The 18,869-nt window shown below is 36.7% G+C and overlaps 1 long non-coding RNA gene across 1 annotated transcript; it reads left to right on the top strand.

Moving 5' to 3' along the window:
* The first annotated feature begins 1,544 nt into the window (after positions 1–1,544).
* On the top strand, positions 1,545–16,677 carry LOC139033488 (uncharacterized). Its single transcript, XR_011486044.1, has 2 exons — positions 1,545–1,745; positions 15,678–16,677. It is a non-coding gene; the product is annotated as an uncharacterized lncRNA (long non-coding RNA).
* Positions 16,678–18,869: the final 2,192 nt, after the last annotated feature.

The raw sequence follows: 18,869 nt of genomic DNA, 5'->3' as shown, positions 1-18,869 counted from the left end.
CATGTGATCATGAAGGGGTATGGATGAGTCTATTCTGGGCAACATTATTTGTAACACAGAAAAACTAGAAAAAACTATCACCCATCCATGGGTGAACGGGTAAATATTTTGAGCCATAGTTCTAAAATGCGATTACATATAGCAATTAAAATAAACTACCTGTGGTAACATGTATCAATCTCAAGGATACAATGATTAGTGAATAATATTGACTAGATGGAACCATCCTAATAAAATAAAAATTAATAGTACATATTATACACATGTGGGTATATTATATGTAATATAAATCTATGTAATATACACAACATTTGTGATATTGAGTAGTATCTGAGGATGTATAAATCTAAAATACTACTTTTCTTTGAAGGGAGGCTGTTGTGCACAGGGAGTTTCTACCTCTATTGATGATATTTTTATTTATAAAAAATAAGGCAAAATGTTAAGGCTGATAAAATAGGCAATGAGAGTAGAAATAATGATAGTCTCTGTGCTACAAGTACCTCGTAATAAAAATAGCAATAATAATGACTGTAATAATAATATAACCCACAATAACAATGCTTATTCAAGAAAGGCATATCCTGGAACCCCCTCCCCAATCTATAAAACGTGGGTAGCCTCCTTGTCTTGTGTGTCTTCATAGGAGCCTTAGCCACACTTAAATGTCCCACCTTCCTCAGCACATACCAAAGATAATTAGTTTGACTTTATAAAAGAAAAACTGAATATAACAATTTGTATGAATAAAATACCACATATATTCAGTAGCTACACATTTTCAAGCTGAATGTTATAGAAATAATTTTTGTCACTCTTTTGTGTAAACCCAGAACCGAAATAAATTTCTATATTTTCTAATTACATGATACTTTAACCTTGAAGCTTGAAAATGATCTTAAATTTCAAACATGGATTTTTGTGAAGGCATTAATTGTGGATTATGAAAACTATATGTTCTGGAGTTTGTTCATTTTCACTAGATGCCAGAGAAGAGTCAAAACATATTTTGTAGAACTGAGAGAGAAGATGGAGGCAGGGCAAATCAGGATGTGACTTAAAGCTCTTCAGGTCTTGCAAGTGAGCTTACCAAATGAGGTAATATGCTAACCAGTCTACAGCCATCCTTCCAGACCTGCTGATGCAGAGAGAAGATGATGCCGTTTATTCAAGGGTGAATCATCACACAGTTTTCTTCCTTGTATATTAAATATCTTTGGGAGACAATGAGTTAAATACTCAGCAGAAAATTATTTTTAAAAAATACTTAAGTTTCTACTGGCAGATAAATGGATAAGGAAGTTGTGGTACATATACACAATGGAATATTACTTAGCTACTAAAAAGGAATACATTTGAGTCAGATCTAATGAGATGGATAAACCTAGAGCCTAGTATACTGAGTGAAGTGAAGTGAAGTGAAGTGAAAGTCACTCAGTCGTGTCAGACTCTTTGTGACCCCATGGATGATACAGTCCATGGAATTCTCCAGGCCAGAATACTGGATTGGGTAGCCATTCCCTTCTCCAGAGAATCTTCCCAACCCAGGGATCTAACCCAGGTCTCCTACATTGCAGGCAGATTCTTTACTATCTGAACCAGGGAAGCCTAAGAATACTGGAGTGGGTAGCCTATCCCTTCTCCAGCAGATCTTCCCGACCCAGGAATAGAACTGGGGTCTTCTGCATTGCAGATGGATTCTTTACCAGCTGAGCTACCAGAGAAGCCCCAATATACAGAGTGAAGTAAGTCAAAAAGAGAAAGTCAAATAATGTATATTAATGTGTATATATAGAGTCTAGAAAGATGAGATCAAAGATCTTACATGCAGGACAACAAAGAAGACACAAACATAAAGAACAGGAGGTTCAGGTGGCTCAAGGGAGGTTCAAGAGGGAAGGCATATATGTATGCCTATGGCTGACTCATGTTGAGGTTTGACAGAAAGCAACAAAATTCTGTAAAGCAACTGTCCTTCAGTTAAAAAGAAATAACTTTTATAAAAAAGGAAAAAAAGAAACCATAAAGAACACTTTTGGACTCAGTGGGAGAAGGAGAGGGTAGGATGATTTGAGAGAATAACATTGAAACACATATATTATCATATGTAAAATAGATAACCTATGGGATTTTGATGTATGACACATGGCAACAAAAGCCAGTGCTCTGTGACAACCTACAGGGATTGGGTGGGGAGCGAGTTGTGAGGGGGTATTCAGGATAGGGGGCACAGATGCATACCTATGGCCCCATGGCAAAAATCATCACAATATTGTAAAGTGATTATCCTCCAATTAAAATAGAAAAATATCCAAGTTTCAAAAATCTAAATAATTGACCAATGTATCATATAATATGTACCTGAATAATATATGTCTGTATTAGGTGATTGTGTTTAGAAAGTACATGGATTCATGTAAATGAGTATATATTTATAAATAGTGTGTGAAACAATTTACAGGCATAACTTTTCAATTTGAACAGAATGGCAATTTTTTTTCTTTCCTACTAGAATTAAAGTGGAAACTGTAGTAGCACTCTCGCAGTGGTCATCACTGCTAAATCACTAACCTTGACCTTCATTAAGGTCCTTGTTCTGCTGGCAATATTTGTAGCTAATGAAGCAAGACATTTTCTTGCTGACATAATAATTTCATAGGTAGTATTACCACCCTAAATGGGAGGACATTAAAACTGACTCCTGGAGGCTTTATTTTTCTTCAAGTGAATTCATTAGCAACATATTTTAATCCCTTACTGATTCTAGAATTAGGAAGCATAGTATTTATGTGATAGAATTACACTAAACTACTAATTATCTGTGGTACATTTGAAATTTAAATAATTTCACTTTTCATAATTAATTTTTTTCTCATTTTTCTTTCAATAGCTAAATCCGCTTGTTAAAATGACATTACAAAGAAATATTTGGGAAAAAAGCGATTATAAAGTTTTAGCATTAGATTTAAATTAATAAGCATTATAGTAATTTAATGCTGATATTGTCCGATTTGTTTTTCTTATTTGCTTGAGAAATCCCCTATCTATATTATAAAGGAAGACTTTAATTTTCAAAGTGAACTTGAAATTGTTAAAGACTCCTATATGTTTACAGAGTTACTTTGTATTAGCATCAAGTTGAAAAGTAAACTTCAGAAAGTTATACTAAAGTGTTTTCCACCATCATTTATTGTATTTATATGCAAATGTGCATTTGATTTATTTAAATTAGGGGGAAATTATGGTTTTACCACCTCTTAATGGAGTGTAGTGTGCACATTTTGAATGGAAAATTGTTCCCAATTTTTGCTTTATGTGTGTACATCTGATTGTTCCTACTCTGTGACATTTATACCCAGAGTTCTGAGGATGAGCTCCATATTATTATGTGCTCCATATTATTCTATTGTGGAGGACAGAATGACTTATTGTACAAACTTTCAGTACACAATAAATTTCTAGAAATATTCTCTATCAATTACTAAAGTACAGAAAACTTGTCATGACACATCCACTTTGTATTTACCAAACAAACAAACAAAAAAACATTTTAATTTTGTATTTACTTTTGTATGTACTCTGTAAACATATGAGAGTCTTCAATTTAGTAACTTCATATCCACATCAAAAATTAATGTAATGTTTTATAATATAGGAATATAATTGCCTCTTCACTAAATAAGGAAAAAAAAATCCTATCTTTTAATAATTGTTATTTATGAATCACTGTGTCTCATTGCCTTTAAATGCATTATCTCATTAAGTTCACTTTACAAATGAGGTATTGAACATGGATAAAAACAAAATGAGTGTGAGCCACACAGGTGGCAAAGTGTTAGAACTGAACATCACCTGTGTTTTCCTGGTTGCTGTATCCCTGCTCCTTCCTCTCCATCACATTCAGCTCAAGACTCAGGTCAGTCCTATCCTGGGTAGTCACATACAACAGATGTAAATATCCTCTCTTCCCAAGACAGTTAAGCAGAAAGTGTGGCTGTCATGGGAACTTCAAAGGCAAGGTAGGAACTGAAGGAAGGGGTGTGTGCGTATTTAACAGCACTGAAGTAGTAGAGGGATCCCTGGATACTGGCTGCCCCAGCCGCTGCCCCTCCTGTCTGCAGTGGCCACCGTGGCAAGTGCCAGAGCACGTGGGCAGAACCCCCTCACCTTCACGAGTCCGGGGAGGGTCCCGCTGGGCCTGCCCAGCGTCTGGCAAGTGGGGCTGCTGCCTTGTGAGCGCAGCCAACCCTGTGGTGAGCCCAGGAGGTGGCGGACGCCAGGTCCTGGCTTCCCCAGTCCCGCAGCCCTGAGGAGCCGGTCATGCCTTCCCCTCGCCCCGCATGCTGCCCCGGCTCACCCGGAGCCAACTAATGTGTGCATGTGTGAATGCTGTCGCTTCAGTTGTGTCTCTGTGTGATCCTATGGACTGTAGCCCTCTAGGCTCCACCTTCCGTGGGATTCTCCAGGCAAGAATACTGGAGTGGGTTGCCATCTCCTTCTCCAGGGGATCTTCCTGACCCAGGGATCCAACCCAGGTCTCCCGCATTGCAGGCAGACGCTTTACTGTCTGAGCCATCAGAGGGGCTCTTCATTTCAGCTCAGTTCAGTCGCTGAGTCGTGTCCGGCTCTCTGCGACCCCATGGATCGCAGCACGCCAGGCCTCCCTGTCCATCACCAACTCCCGCAGTTTACTCAAACCCATGTCCATCTAGTCGGTGATGCCGTCCAACCATCTCATCCTCTGTCGTCTGTTGGTCCTTTAATGGACCGGAACCTGGTGGTCCGGAGTCGACGATGAGAAAGTGAAAGAAGGAAAGAGGCTAATATTCCCTGGGTTATGCAGCCGGCTTTCACGTTCCAGGGAATCAGCCAGAAATAGAGAGATAAAGAGAAAGAGAGGAAGAGAAAGAAAGAAAGACACAGGGACTAAAGTTCTGATGGAGCAAAGGTGTTTTAATCAACATGGCATGGGCATATATACTGTCTTACAAGGTTATTCTCAAAGATAAAGATTAAAATTCCAGACTTAAAAAACACAGGGCGATCCCTATTAAAGAGAGAAGAGGGTACTTATCACCATAATGAGAAACTAACAAAGGAAATGCCTGGATTCCCCAGTCCCGGGAAAGGCGTGCCTTATGCCAAAGGTTTCATGACAGATCCATAACAGCACATGGGAAACCTTCTGTTAAATGCTTCCTGACAGCCGTCCCCTTCTCCTGCCCCCAATCCTTCCCAGCATCAGGGTCTTTTCCAGTGAGTCAACTCTTCACATGAGGTGACCAAAGTACTGGAGTTTCAGCTTCAGCATCAGTCCTTCCAATGAACACCCAGGACTGATCTCCTTTAGGATGGACTGGTTGGATCTCCTTGCAGTCCAAGGGACTCTCAAGAGTCTTCTCCAACACCACAGTTCAAAAGCACCAATTCTTCAGCGCTCAGCTTTCTTCACAGTCCAACTCTCACATCCATACATGACCACTGGAAAAACCATAGCCTTGACCAGACAGACCTTTGTTGGCAAAGTAATGTCTCTGCTTTTTAATATGCTATCTAGGTTGATCATAACTTTCCTTCCAAGGAGTAAGCGTCTTTTAATTTCATGGCTGCAGTCACCATCTGCAGTGATTTTGGAGCCCCCCAAACTAAAGTCTGATGCTGTTTCCACTGTCTCCCCACCTATTTGCCATGAAGTGATGAGACCAGAGACCATGATTTAGTTTTCTGAATGTTGAGCTTTAAGCTTTAAGCCAAATTTTTCACTCTCTTTCACTTTCATCAAGAGGCTTTTTAGTTCCTCTTCACTTTCTGCCATAAGGGTGGTGTCATCTGCATATCAGAGGTTATTGATATTTCTCCCGGCAATTTTGATTCCAGTTTGTGCTTCTTCCAGCCTAGCATTTCTCGTGATGTACTCTGCATATAAGTTAAATAAGCAGGGTGGCAATATACAGCATTGACATACTCCTTTTCCTATTTGGAACCAGTCTGGTGTTCCAGGTCCAGTTCTAACTATTGTTTCCTGACCTGCATACAGGTTTCTCAAGAGGCAGATCTTGGTATTACCATCTCTTTCAGAATTTTCCACAGTCTATTGTGATCCACACAGTTGAAGGCTTTGACATAGTCAATAAAGAGAAGCCCTTAGTGGATATTAAAATATTGGAGGTAGGATGGCTAAGGAACTATATATTCCCATAGCTTTCTTTCCTGAGTTTTGTGGTGTGTCTGACTGTGGACTCCTGGTATCAGATACATCTGTATTTACCTCAATAAATTCTAAGATGGTAAGTTGTCATTGTCCTTTTTATTGAGGTTAAAATTGTGATTCTTTTTTCCTACGAAGTTGGCATTGTTGATGCTTAGCTCACACCTCAACATACATTTCCTGATGGGACAAGTAGGAGCACATTGGTCAGTGAGTATTTTTAATATAGACACACAACATTGAACAATTCAAGCTCTCTGGCTCATATAGTCATTTAACCTAATAACTTGTTTCCATTTGCCACAATACCCAACTAATTTAATAAGGCTGGGTCCCTAATGAGTGACTGAGGATTGAGTATTCATTAATTTCACATGCTTGTTCTATAAGTCCTCATCATTTTAATACCAGAACCCTGTAAAAAGAATGTCTCAAACCTCATGTTTTTGGCTGTTCAGTATGAGAAGTCTGTTTCCTTTCACACTTTTCCTTCATGATCATTTACTAACAAATTTGCTCATGGCTTAGTATGTTAACAGAAGAGATGACTAATGAAATCTAAGTAGTCATAAAAGGAAAATTCCCATGAACTGAATAAACACAAGAATTAAAAATGTGATGGGAGGGGGGACTGGGATGGGGAATACATGTAAATCCATGGCTAATTCATATCAATGTATAACAAAAACTACTGTAATGATGTAAAGTAATTAGCCTCCAACTAATAAAAATTAAAAAAACAAAAAAAAAAAATGTGATGGATAGGAATAAGATGCTAGAGAAATTGATATTGCCAACCGTATCATTTCAGCCACATTTCAATACTCATAACAATTACGTAGAATCAGCAACACCACACAGCTCATCAACGGCATCTGTTCATCTCCACAGCTGTTATCCCAGAAAAAAAAGGCCACTCTCCTCCCCATGTGGCTCTAAACACACTGTGATTGTAATAAACACCTATACTGATGAGGAAAACAGCCTAATGGTTTGGAGAAAATTCAAATAGAGGTCCATTTGAAAGTCAGAAATATGTAGTTACCAAGGAAACTCGCTGATGAGGCAATAAAATGGTTTAACTTCAAGCTATAGAAGTTTATGTTACATCCAAATCAACTTGCTATTTATTTTCCACTTACTCTTCTAAAATGGCTAGAAAACAAAATAAAATCATAAATAATATAACCAGACAACATTTAAATGACTAAATTATTTTTATTTATTTATTTATTTTGAAGAAAATATTAATTTCTCAATCTTTACTATGCTCTCAGACATGTGTGTGTGTGATATGTTTGTATGTGTACCCTCATGGTTATTAACAGAAAACAGAAAAGTGGCAGGAAAAGATAGCAGCAATTAGCCAGCTAACATTTCTATAAGGTGTTATGAGAACACTTGATAGGGAGGACAGACCAAATGAGGAAGTTCATGGGATATTTGCTTTCTTTGAAAACATTAATGAAACAAGAACTTAAGAGAAATCATATTAAGAGAATGAGGTGGAGATGCATGAGAAAAGTCTTGGTACACAAGCTTACAATTAAAAAAAAAAGTAAAAACAGTTTATGACCTGGGTATAAGTGGTCCAAAGAGAATGGGAAAAGATCATTGAGGAGACAGATCCTCCCTTACTTCACCATGTTTAGGTATTTGGGGCTTATTTTTCCTAAGAATAATCAGAAGTCTATGATGAGCAGAAGAATATTCATTATTTCAGGGAAATGCTATATCAAAGAACATATAATCTCTTAGAGAGTAAACAAACCTTTGGATTTCTCCATGGAGTCTGTCACAATTACTCAGATGCCCACTCTGCATGCCCCACTATTTGTCCATCATGTGATGACCTTAGCCTCAAGTTTGAACACTGACCATTCAACATCCCCAGAGCAGTAAGTCTGAAATAAGGTGCAGCATTCCCTCCTTTTTCTTCTTATCTACTTTCTGGGCACCGTGTGCTATAAATGCTGCACCTCATACTTTTCTTAAACATGAGTCTTCTTGGGCTTCTTTCTACAACCTCACAATGGGCCTATAGCAGCAGCTTTCAAGTTACAGTCTCCCTTTCCAGACCTACCTTTGGCCATGGAAATGTGCCAGCATTCATTTGAAAATTTCTATTTTATTTTAATCAGTTTTATTTTCTAAATTTAAAAATAGAACCCTGATAATTTTCATAGTGTATGTCTCGAGGTCTCTATGCATTTAACATATTTCTCCAGTCTTGTTTCCACAAAATCCCACATCCCTTTGGTGTTGCTGTACTTTCTTTAACTTTCTCATCTTTTCCAGTCTTTCCTAAAGCTCTCAGCACATGGATATCCTAATTATGCAACCTACATTTTTAATTGAGTCTCTGATTTCACATGTGATAAGAAAAGCTACCTTGTTTTGAGTGCTTACTCTGTGTCAGGCACTGTTTATTATTAATCTTATTTTATAAATAATAACATTGATCCTCAGAGCATCACATATCTGGTAAGTGGCAGAACAAAATTCCAGACTTAAGGATCACTTCTAGATTCTGTGTTTTAAACCACATTTTTGTTCATTCTAATATTCCTCTGTGTGATACACACACACACACACACACACACATATATATATAATTTCTGATATGACATATGCAATTGTCTCTTTCAGTAATTAAATAATCATCTATTATTGTCAGGGTCTATATTTTGCTTGAGTCTTGTTTTTCCCTTTTAGCCTTCATCCAAGAATATAAAATGTCATTAATAGAAACATGTTGAATGCTATTCAGTAGCATTACATGTGTCAGAAGCATAGCTTTCAATTCCTGGTTGCCTGATTATTAACAATATAACTTTCTCTTCCTCAGTTCCTCATTTGCAAAATAAATAAAGAAGATGAAATATTTTATATATATATAAAATACAGAGACCCGCAGAGACACAATGTAATGTTATTCAGGTATAAAATGAATGAAATATTTTCATTTACCACAGCATGGATGTCATTGTGCCAAGTGAAATAAGTTAGAGAGAGAAAGACAAATATTGTGTAATCTCATTTATATCTGGAAGTAAAAAAATAAAAATAAATGCAAATATCATAGGTACAGAGAACAAATTGGTGTTTGCCAAAGGCAGAAGTAGGGGTTGAGAGAAATGGTTAAGGAGGTCAATAGGTATGGATTTCCAGTTATAAAATAATTAAGTCATGAGTTGTAATCTACAACATGGGACTATAGTTAAACATGCTGTATTGCATACTTGAAAGTTGTAAGAGATTAGATCTTAAAAGTGCTCATCAAAATTAAAAAAAAAAAACTATGTTAGGTGAGGGATGTTATTATTGTGAGTATTTTAAAAAGGTATATTAATATTGAATCATTATGTTGTACATCTGAAGCTTATGTCCTGTTATATGTCAGTTATATTTCAATTGAAAACGTTTAAAAATTAAATTAAATTTCAAGCCAATAAAATTAAACAGGCATTATGAGAATAAGGAGTGTGTGTGTATGTGTGTGTGTGTCTATATAAAAGAACAGTCCCTGGTCTGGCTGAAACTGAATGTTTGTAAGTAAAATTGTCAGTAATACTTGCTATTTTCACTAGCTTCCATTTTTAATTCTAATATAGTTCTCCCAATTATGTCAACTCCTATTTCTCTATATTCTTTGATAATGAAAAAAAAAAAAAAAACATTACATGAGGAAGAAATAAGAAATGGTAGGTGATGGATAGCATGTCATGTTGAAGGTCTAAACAGTTCCAGAACTAGATCCTTTGATCCAATGGCTTCAATGCATTCCTCCAGGCTGGCTTGTCATCTCATGGGGCCACTGTATCAAAGGCTGCCCAGCCTGCAACACTGAAGGTGAGATGCTCAAGCTCCTTGCATTTGCCCTGTCCTGGGAGACCCACCCACCTATGCCCAGCCTCTCTGGCATGCACAGGTGGATCCTCTGGGTCTTTGAGGGTTTTGTCCTTCTCTTTGAATTTTTCTATCCTTTGCACCCCCCATCCTCTCATCTGGTCTCAAATATCTCTGTCTTATATGCTGTAAGCTTCCTTATCAGAACAATACTGTCTTCTAAGGCTGCTCTGGATAAAACTTGCTCTCAGAAGTATAATTCTATTAATTTCATTTTTCCAAAGAAAGTAGGTGAATTTTTTCAGCCACTAAATCCCCTCTTATTACATTCCTTATTTCTACATGGCCAGGGGTTTCTGAAGAAAACAGCAGGGAGGCAGTGAAAACACAAAACAGGAATGTATGAATAAAAACCCATGTAAAGAATACTTCTTATTCCCAAACAAGGAAGCAAGTACATAACTTTATGAAAGAGGTAAAGGCCACAAATTTCACAAACATTTTTCTTTATCACTTAAAAATTATTTGATATGCTACTCTGTTTGCCCCAAAGAAAGTGTTTCCCATTTATTTATGGATATTAATTCTTCCTGAAATACAGATTTTGGCACACCCTAACTTGAATAGATGTTCATCTTGCTGATGAAGGTTCATCTCTCCTCACATTCTATCTCAATAGTGGTCATAAATAACCTTTATAAGGATAGCTTCTCAAATCTCTGTCTTCACTCATAAGTTTTATTTAAAGCTCTTTTCAGGTGATAAAGCAGCATCTCACACTAAACTTGGTCCTAAAATGTATGAACATTTTAAGAAAATATACTTATTGCTACATAATTTAAGGTAACAAAACACTGGATGGAAAATATCATGTCCTTAGATAGAGGTGCAAAGGCAGAAATTTCAAATGGCCAGTAACGATTCTACCTAAAGGAAAGGAGGAGCAGCAGCATCTATGATTTCTCTTTTCTCTACGGACACTCTTTACACAGCACACATAACAAGGGAATGAGTGTGAAGCTGCTTCTGTGGTTTTAGTCACCTGTCATGTTCTCATGCACAAAGTTCCACATCCCTGCTGTTGCATTATTACCACACTCACAAGCCCAGAGAAAACAGCAGTTGAACAAAAAGTATGTGTAGTGCAACAATCCCTCCCACTTTAAGGTGTGGGAAATGCCTTCTAAATAAGTTTGAATTTATTCTCTTATCAGTTCAGTTCAGTTGCTCAGTCATGTCCGACTCTTTGCAACCCCATGAACCGAAGCACACCAGACCTCCTTGTCCAGCACAAACTCCTGGAGTTTACCCAAACTCATGTCCATTGGGTTGGTGATGCCATCTAACATTCTCATCCTCTGTTGTCCCCTTCCCCTCCTGCCCTCAATCTTTCCCAACATCAGGGTCTTTTCAAATGAGTCAGCTCTTCACATCAGGTGGCCAAAGTATTGGAGTTTCAGCTTCAACATCAGTCTTTCCAATGAACACCCAGGACTGATCTCCTTCAGGATGGACTGGTTGGATCTCCTTGCAGTCCAAGGGACTCTCAAGAGTCTTCTCCAACACCACAGTTCAAAAGCATCAGTTCTTCTGTGCTCAGCTTTCTTTATAGTCCAACTCTCACAGCCATACATGACTACTGGAAAAACCATAGCCTTGACTAGATGGACCTTTGTTGACAAAGTAATGTCTCTGCTTTTTAATATGCTGCCTAGGTTGGTCATAACTTTCCTTCCAAAGAGGAAGCGTCTTTTAATTTCATGGCTGCAATCACTATCTGCAGTGATTTTGGAGCCAATAAAATAAAATAAAATAAAAAGTCAGCCACTGTTTCCACTGTTTCCCAACCTATTTGCCATGAAGTGATGGGACCAGATGCCATGATCTTAGTTTTCTGAATGTTAAGCTTTAAGCCATTTTTTTTTTTTTTCACTCTCCTCTTTCACTTTCATCAAGAGGCTCTTTAGTTCTTCTTCATTTTCTGCCATAAGGGTGGTGCCATTTGCATATCTGAGGTTATTGATATTTCTCCCAGCAATCTTGATTCCAGCTTGTGCTTCACTCAGCCCAGGCTTTCTCATGATGTACTCTGCATATAAGTTATATAAGCAGGGTGACAATACATAGCCTTGATGTACTCATTTTCCTATTTGGAACCAGCATGTTGTTTCATGTCCAGTTCTAACTGTTTTATACCCTGTTGTAAATCAATGTTCATCAGACAACATTCTTTATAGGGTATAATCACTATGAGCTTTTTTCCTTCTTTTTAGCACCAAGTCTCTTTAATAATTCAGTGCTGAATTATAAACCCACCTTTTACTTCAATCTGCTTGGACAACTCTTCTATTTTCCCTTAACTAGAATCATCCAGTAGAACTAATGTCAAATATTCAGATGATCCTTTGTCAGAATTGATGTAATTGTCCAACACTCTTTACAGACCATGATTTTCTTCATCTTCTGCAAAACTCTTGTTTCTTCAAAGTTCAAGTCACCCAGTCATTCTGGCTATCCCTTTCTCCTCAGTCTCATTTTTTCTAAATAATTAAAGCAGGCATGCCTTGCTACATTCTTGTTATCTAAATCAATAGTACAATATATTTAATATATATGGTACCTGCAGTCATGCTATACTATTACATTTATGTAATCATATACATAGTTATCAGTGCTGCTCTATACTAAGTCCTTAGATGAGTGTAGACTGACCTAAAATGTGTCAACTGGTTGTTTTTCAAGTTGAAAAAATGTGTTTTTTCCTGAAAATTTAAATTAAAGTTGTGCAGACTTAGAGTGATGTAACAAAAGTCACAAGAGCAATGGTTTACCAGCAAAAGTCTAATCTAGTCCCCTCCTCCCTGAAATCCTGGTTTAACCTTTCCTGTATTCATTGCCTTACATCACTTTCTTTCTAACAACATTGGCATGCCTTTATTCATTAAGTTTATCATACCTATTCTAACCTTACTTCCTTTCTTCCAAAAATTGATTTTCCTAGTTAGTACTATACTTTGCATCAGGTAACTACTGTTATGCAACAAACCACTCAAAACATTGTGCCATTGAAACAACTATTTATTTACCCACAGTTGTTCAAGTTAGTAGTTTATTTTCATTCCAAGTGGGACCTTCCATGCATCTTTACTCAATCTCATTAGGTGTAGCTTTCTTACCTGCGCTGTCTGCTCTAAGCATCACTGATATAGCTGCTCTGACTTGGGAATTGTTTCGTGGTTCTTCATTCCTGTGGGGCTGGCTTAGGGCTGGTCTCGTGATATTGCCAAGGACCCTGAGAGAGAAAGAAGGCCTGCCAATCTCCTTGACATCAAAACATGAAACTTACACATTACCACTTCAGCCACATCTGTTAAGCAAAGGAAGTCATGTGGACAGCCCAGATGAAAATAAAGATAAATAGATTCCATAGGTTAATGAGAGAGGGTGGTGAGTTCCTTTGCAAGGGGTACGGAGTCAGGAAGAGTGTAACTAACTTGTAATCTACTACAAACTCATCCTTATGAGATCTCAGCTGCTTGGCCCTATTACCTCACTTCCCCATTCCTTCCCTTATGAGGCTGCAGCACAGCTGAGCAGAATCCTTTCACAGTAGAAATTAATTTCACGACAATATAACTGTTACTATATTGACGTGGGCTTTTCATAGTCCTCAGACACTCTTTGAATCTTCCTGTGAAGACTCTCTCGAGTCCCTCATTGTCAATTTCAAAAACACTTCTTTCTCCATGGGCCACATATACAACTACTTCAAACCTGTGAGAGAATGAAATCAACACTGTTCATGTGATGCTTTAGTCTATGAGCTCAGGTGTGATCATGCTTTGTTACAGCTCAATAATATTGAAAGTTCTGGGTGGGAAAAGATATGCCACATTTTATAATGATGGGAATATAGTCTGAAAAATGGCATTATTGTGGTGCCAGTTACCTGCAACTCATAAGATGCATCATTTAAATGAACAACACAGTCAATATATCTAGAGTAAAAAAACTGAAAAAGCCAAAACTCACCTCTCTCAATTATTAGTTGGAAACGTGGGCAAGGTGTTGTCTTTTCTCAACATCTTATTAATGTGCAAAATATATACAAAGGTAAAGCAAAATGACTGGTAGTGTTTCTTATAGCAAGAGATATATTCAACTAAGGAATGTGATCTGGAAATTCATAAGTTTAATGTTCTGGAGGAATAAAACAAAACAGATTATTTGATGTTTAATGGATAAATATTTTAAAAACACTTTTCATAGACATATTTTGCTAATACATTTTTAAAGCTTCTTTTTTTTTCTTTTACCATAAGTACATCTAAAGAAAGACAAAATTGTTTTGTAATACATATCCATCTGTTACTTATTTTATGCTTTGTTATAGTAACATATTTTCATAGTTCTAGTATAATCACTTTTCTGTAAACAATTATAAAACATTTAGGAGTTCAGTAATCCAAGGAAATGAAGACTATACAGATACAGTAATACTTCTAAACATGAAGAACTTCATGTTTAATGCTTCAGCTGTCACTGACACTTAGCTTTCAGGATGGCCTGCTAAAATTTATTTTCAACATTTCTTGCATTATCAGTTTTTAACTTTCTATTAAATATCCACTTCCTCCAAAGACAGAAGGAAGACTGATACACTGTTTTATTCCTAAGATAAATTAAGTGGGATTCATGGCCAGTGTGTTGCAATGATACCATGCCTGAACATATCTCTACTGCAAATGCGGAGCTATCATAGAAAATATAAAAAGAAAAACTGAGAAAGATACACACAGGAGTAACATTGCATTAAAAGTTCAATTGAGCAATTAGAACTTTTGTATTAAAATCAGAAGGCAACAACCTTTCCACCTCACACCAACTTCTGTACACACACACGTTGGGGGCTATTTCTTCCCATAACTTTGGGCTAGATTTGGAGCAGGTTCTTTTTTCCATCACACACAGACAATGAAAAACCCTCCAATGTCATCTAATCACATAATGGTCTTATCTCGATAATTAATATATCCAGCCTTGTGTCATAACTGACATAAGTGGGATAAGTCTCTTCCTTCCTCAGGCCATCAGCTGCAGGAAGACACGGAAGGTGGCTTCTTCCTTCTTCTCTCCTATTGCTCCCACCTTTCCTCATCTCTTTCTTTTTTCTTCCCAAGTTTTATGAGATATAATTGACATATAACACTGTATGAGTTTCAGATGTAAAGCGCCGTGATTTAACTTAACAGAAAGAAACAATTACCACAATAAGTTTAGTGAACACCCATCATCTTATATAGATACAAAATTTAAGACATTATTAAATAAATATTATTCCCTCATGAATAAAGCTCTTAGGATTTACTCTCTATACAGTTTTCATATGTAACATAGAGCAGTACTGATTATATTTATTATCCCTCATATTTATCTTTTCTTTTTTAAAGTAGGGTCCCTGTTGGTTATCTATTTGAAACATAACAATGTGTATATATCAACCTGATACTCCTAATCCTCACCCTCCCCTTCCTACCTGGTGACTAAACATTTGTGCTCTAAATCTGTAAACATATTGCTGTTTCATAAATAAATGCATTTGTATTTTTTTTTTTTTTAGATTCTGCATATAAGCAAGGAGGCAAGGATTGAAAAGATGCAGGAAATGTTTAACAAAGGCCTAGAAGCACTAGAGAAAAAAAACATATAAACAATACAACTGAATTGAAAAATAAGATAGAAGTAATCAATAGGAGAATAATAGAAGAACTGATAAAAGATCGGAAGACAGAATAATGGAAGTCACTGCCTCCTCACCTCTTTCTAACCTATGCTGCATTCAACCCGTGCAAAGTATTAGAAGACAGGGGAGGAAGGGAAGAGAAGAAACAGAAGCATACAAACTACGTGTTGACTTAACCCATGGTAAGCTCTGGTGCTTTCTGCGCTTGGCTGCTATTAGAACTGACTTTTGTCTTAGCGTGTATATGTGTTCTTTAGAGAATCTTCCATCTCCCATGTCACATTTGTATCCAACAAAGACACCACTTTACCTGCTGGGCACTAACAACTTCTTCCTTAGCTACCAGGCCTCTAGGGGTGCACCTCACATCATCTACACACAGGTTCCTAGACACTTCCTGGTCCTTCTAGACCAGAATCTAATGACATCTCCTTTTCAGCTCTCCCACATGGATGATGTGTTTCTGCATCCTGGAGACACTGGTGCATGCTTCACCCTGAAAGGTTCTGGCAGTACAAGTCCCTTCCTAACCAGCTCCATCTGCTTTGCTCCGTCATCAGGACCACCAGCCAGTCACCACCTTACACCTTTCTTTTCCTGAGGAATTGATAGAGTACAGACTCTGACAGTGCCAGATTTCTGGGCTGCATACACATTCTCTCTGTGGTTTCTGTAGGCTTCCAAACATAAGATCAAAGTGGAATACCCCCACTACCTTCCCACATACAGACTCACTCCAGCGTGGAGGAGGGCAGCTCAGGCACTCTGGCTGTCCTTTCCTAGTCCACATCCTTAGCCTCCAGTTACTTACTCAGCCTCTCCAAACTAGTTCATAAACTGAAAATCAGTTGCCAATTAAAGCACCAGTTGTCAGACACTTTACTTTCCTAAAAGGGTGATTACTGCCTAACATCTCAGTTTGGAGTACATCAGCTAAAATTCAGGTGAAGCTAGGCCTAACATAATTATGATTCTATTTTAAACACATTGTTACAGATTTTCTAGATGCCAAAACATGAGTAGGGATTGTAGCATCAGGCCTTGTGAATTTCTGGGGACTTTCAGGTTCAAATTTGAAGTGACTGATGGGAAAGCAGATCTGGAAGTGAGCTGATGTCTAAGATGGTTAGCCAAGTGAAGACCAGATCATGCCCACTGAGGAAGGCTGAAACCGCAGTAGGACCTCTAATTCCAGATTTACTGAGCCTCATGAGCCTAAGAGGGAAACATTTCCAGCTGGGAAATGAAGGGACATAAATAGAGCTAGATCCTATGAGCACTGGCAGGAGAGAGACAAGGTTGGCATCTGTGTAGTTATACCATGGAAATAAGCAAATTTTTCAAATAGCTGTGCTTTACCCTGGTGACTGACTGTTAAGCATTTACTAGTCCACAAACTGATATAAACCTATATGCAATTCAATACAAAAATTAACTTGAAACCAACAGATTTAAAGTAAAATCTTAATAGACATATATGGATAACATACATTTTTCATGGAATGGCATGAGAAAAATAAAATTCATGAACATATATATTAGCATGAAATATATGCAGTAAAAATCTATGGAGGAAAAATTAATAATTTCACAATGAAAAAAGAAAAAATTAATATATTTCTCTTAGAAATGGATCAATCAGGAAGAATATTAGTAAGAAGATAGACACTGTGAACAAGAGAATTAAAGTGCTAAATTTAATGAAATTATAGACATACACAAAATTTAAACAATATAACATTTTAATGATTGATATTGAAGATTTAGATTAAAATTACAATTAAAAATTAGCATTTAATACAATTAAATCAGTTATATATATATATATATGTATATATATGTGCATATGTGTGTATATCCAAAAACATCTTCAGCTAAAAGAAAAACACTGAAATTATTATTTTTAATTTGTGCTTCCATTTTTCTAAGACTGTAGTAAAACCTTTTCATGTGTCTTATGTTTGCAGATTCCATAGTGAAGTTATCAAATTTCAAGTCTTATTTTAAAATACACAAATAATTTCATACAAACTGACTAAAAGTTTTAAAGCCAGGTACAATGATTTTCAAGTATCCTAGAAACTTATGATCAGTGTGACTGGAAATGAAATGAAAATTCATGAAGACTGTAACATCGTGTTTAATTTCAAGGGCCAGAGATGCCGAGATAATTAGAAAGACATATAGCAAAATTTCTGTCAAAAAAATGGTAAAATGGATAATCATGGACAAAGCAAGAAACTGATTGATAAGACATGCCTGTCCAAAGTACACTGAGCAAAATAGAATTAAAGAAACAGTCAACATTTTAAATCTGCTATTTCAATTGTAAATATTAAAAATTGCAGGATTATCCATCATACATTGATGAAACTACAGTTGTGAATCCAGTGGTTTTTTGGTAATTATCATCTTGGAGGTATAAAAAGAATCCCTAAATCACAGTATACTGCAATTATTTGTCAGTTTGTAGAAATGGAAAAGGAATTTTTAAACAATATACACTGGGGGTACTGAAATTATTTGTCAGTTTGTAGAAATGGAAAAGGAATTATTAAACAATATGCACTGTGAGTACTGCACTTGTACAACTGAGGATAGGGAAATCCAAAAATTTGTCAAATATGAGGGTTTCATCCACATTTCTTATTGTGACATAAAGAAAGGTGCTCTGGCCAATAATGTATGGACCGTTAAGAGATGTTGCTGTTAAGCTCAAGTGATTGTCAACCATATTAGGAGCAGATCATTGACTATTTGTTATTTTTTGCAGCTTTATGAATAAGGGGGTGGAAATTAAACTGGTTATTGTTCATTGTGTATTTCATTGATTTTATTATGGGGGAGTTTATTTTATTGACACTCTAAGAATTTTAATAACCGTGTAACTAAACCTTTCAATATGAAAGATTTATGCCAGGTGGAATATGAAAGATTGTTTTAAGAAGACAACATATTGAAATAAAAATTCATATATCAATGATCATTTACACTAGTTTGGCTAAGAGTATATGGTCTCAGTGTTCAGACATCTCAGGGAATGCATTGCATTTTTTATTCTGCTTGTTT

This window comes from Odocoileus virginianus, unplaced genomic scaffold, assembly GCF_023699985.2.
Source record: "Odocoileus virginianus isolate 20LAN1187 ecotype Illinois unplaced genomic scaffold, Ovbor_1.2 Unplaced_Scaffold_11, whole genome shotgun sequence".
In the NCBI taxonomy this organism is placed as follows: domain Eukaryota; kingdom Metazoa; phylum Chordata; class Mammalia; order Artiodactyla; family Cervidae; genus Odocoileus; species Odocoileus virginianus.
Note: the sequence above shows the minus strand (reverse complement) of the source record. Positions and strands in the feature narration are given on the sequence as shown.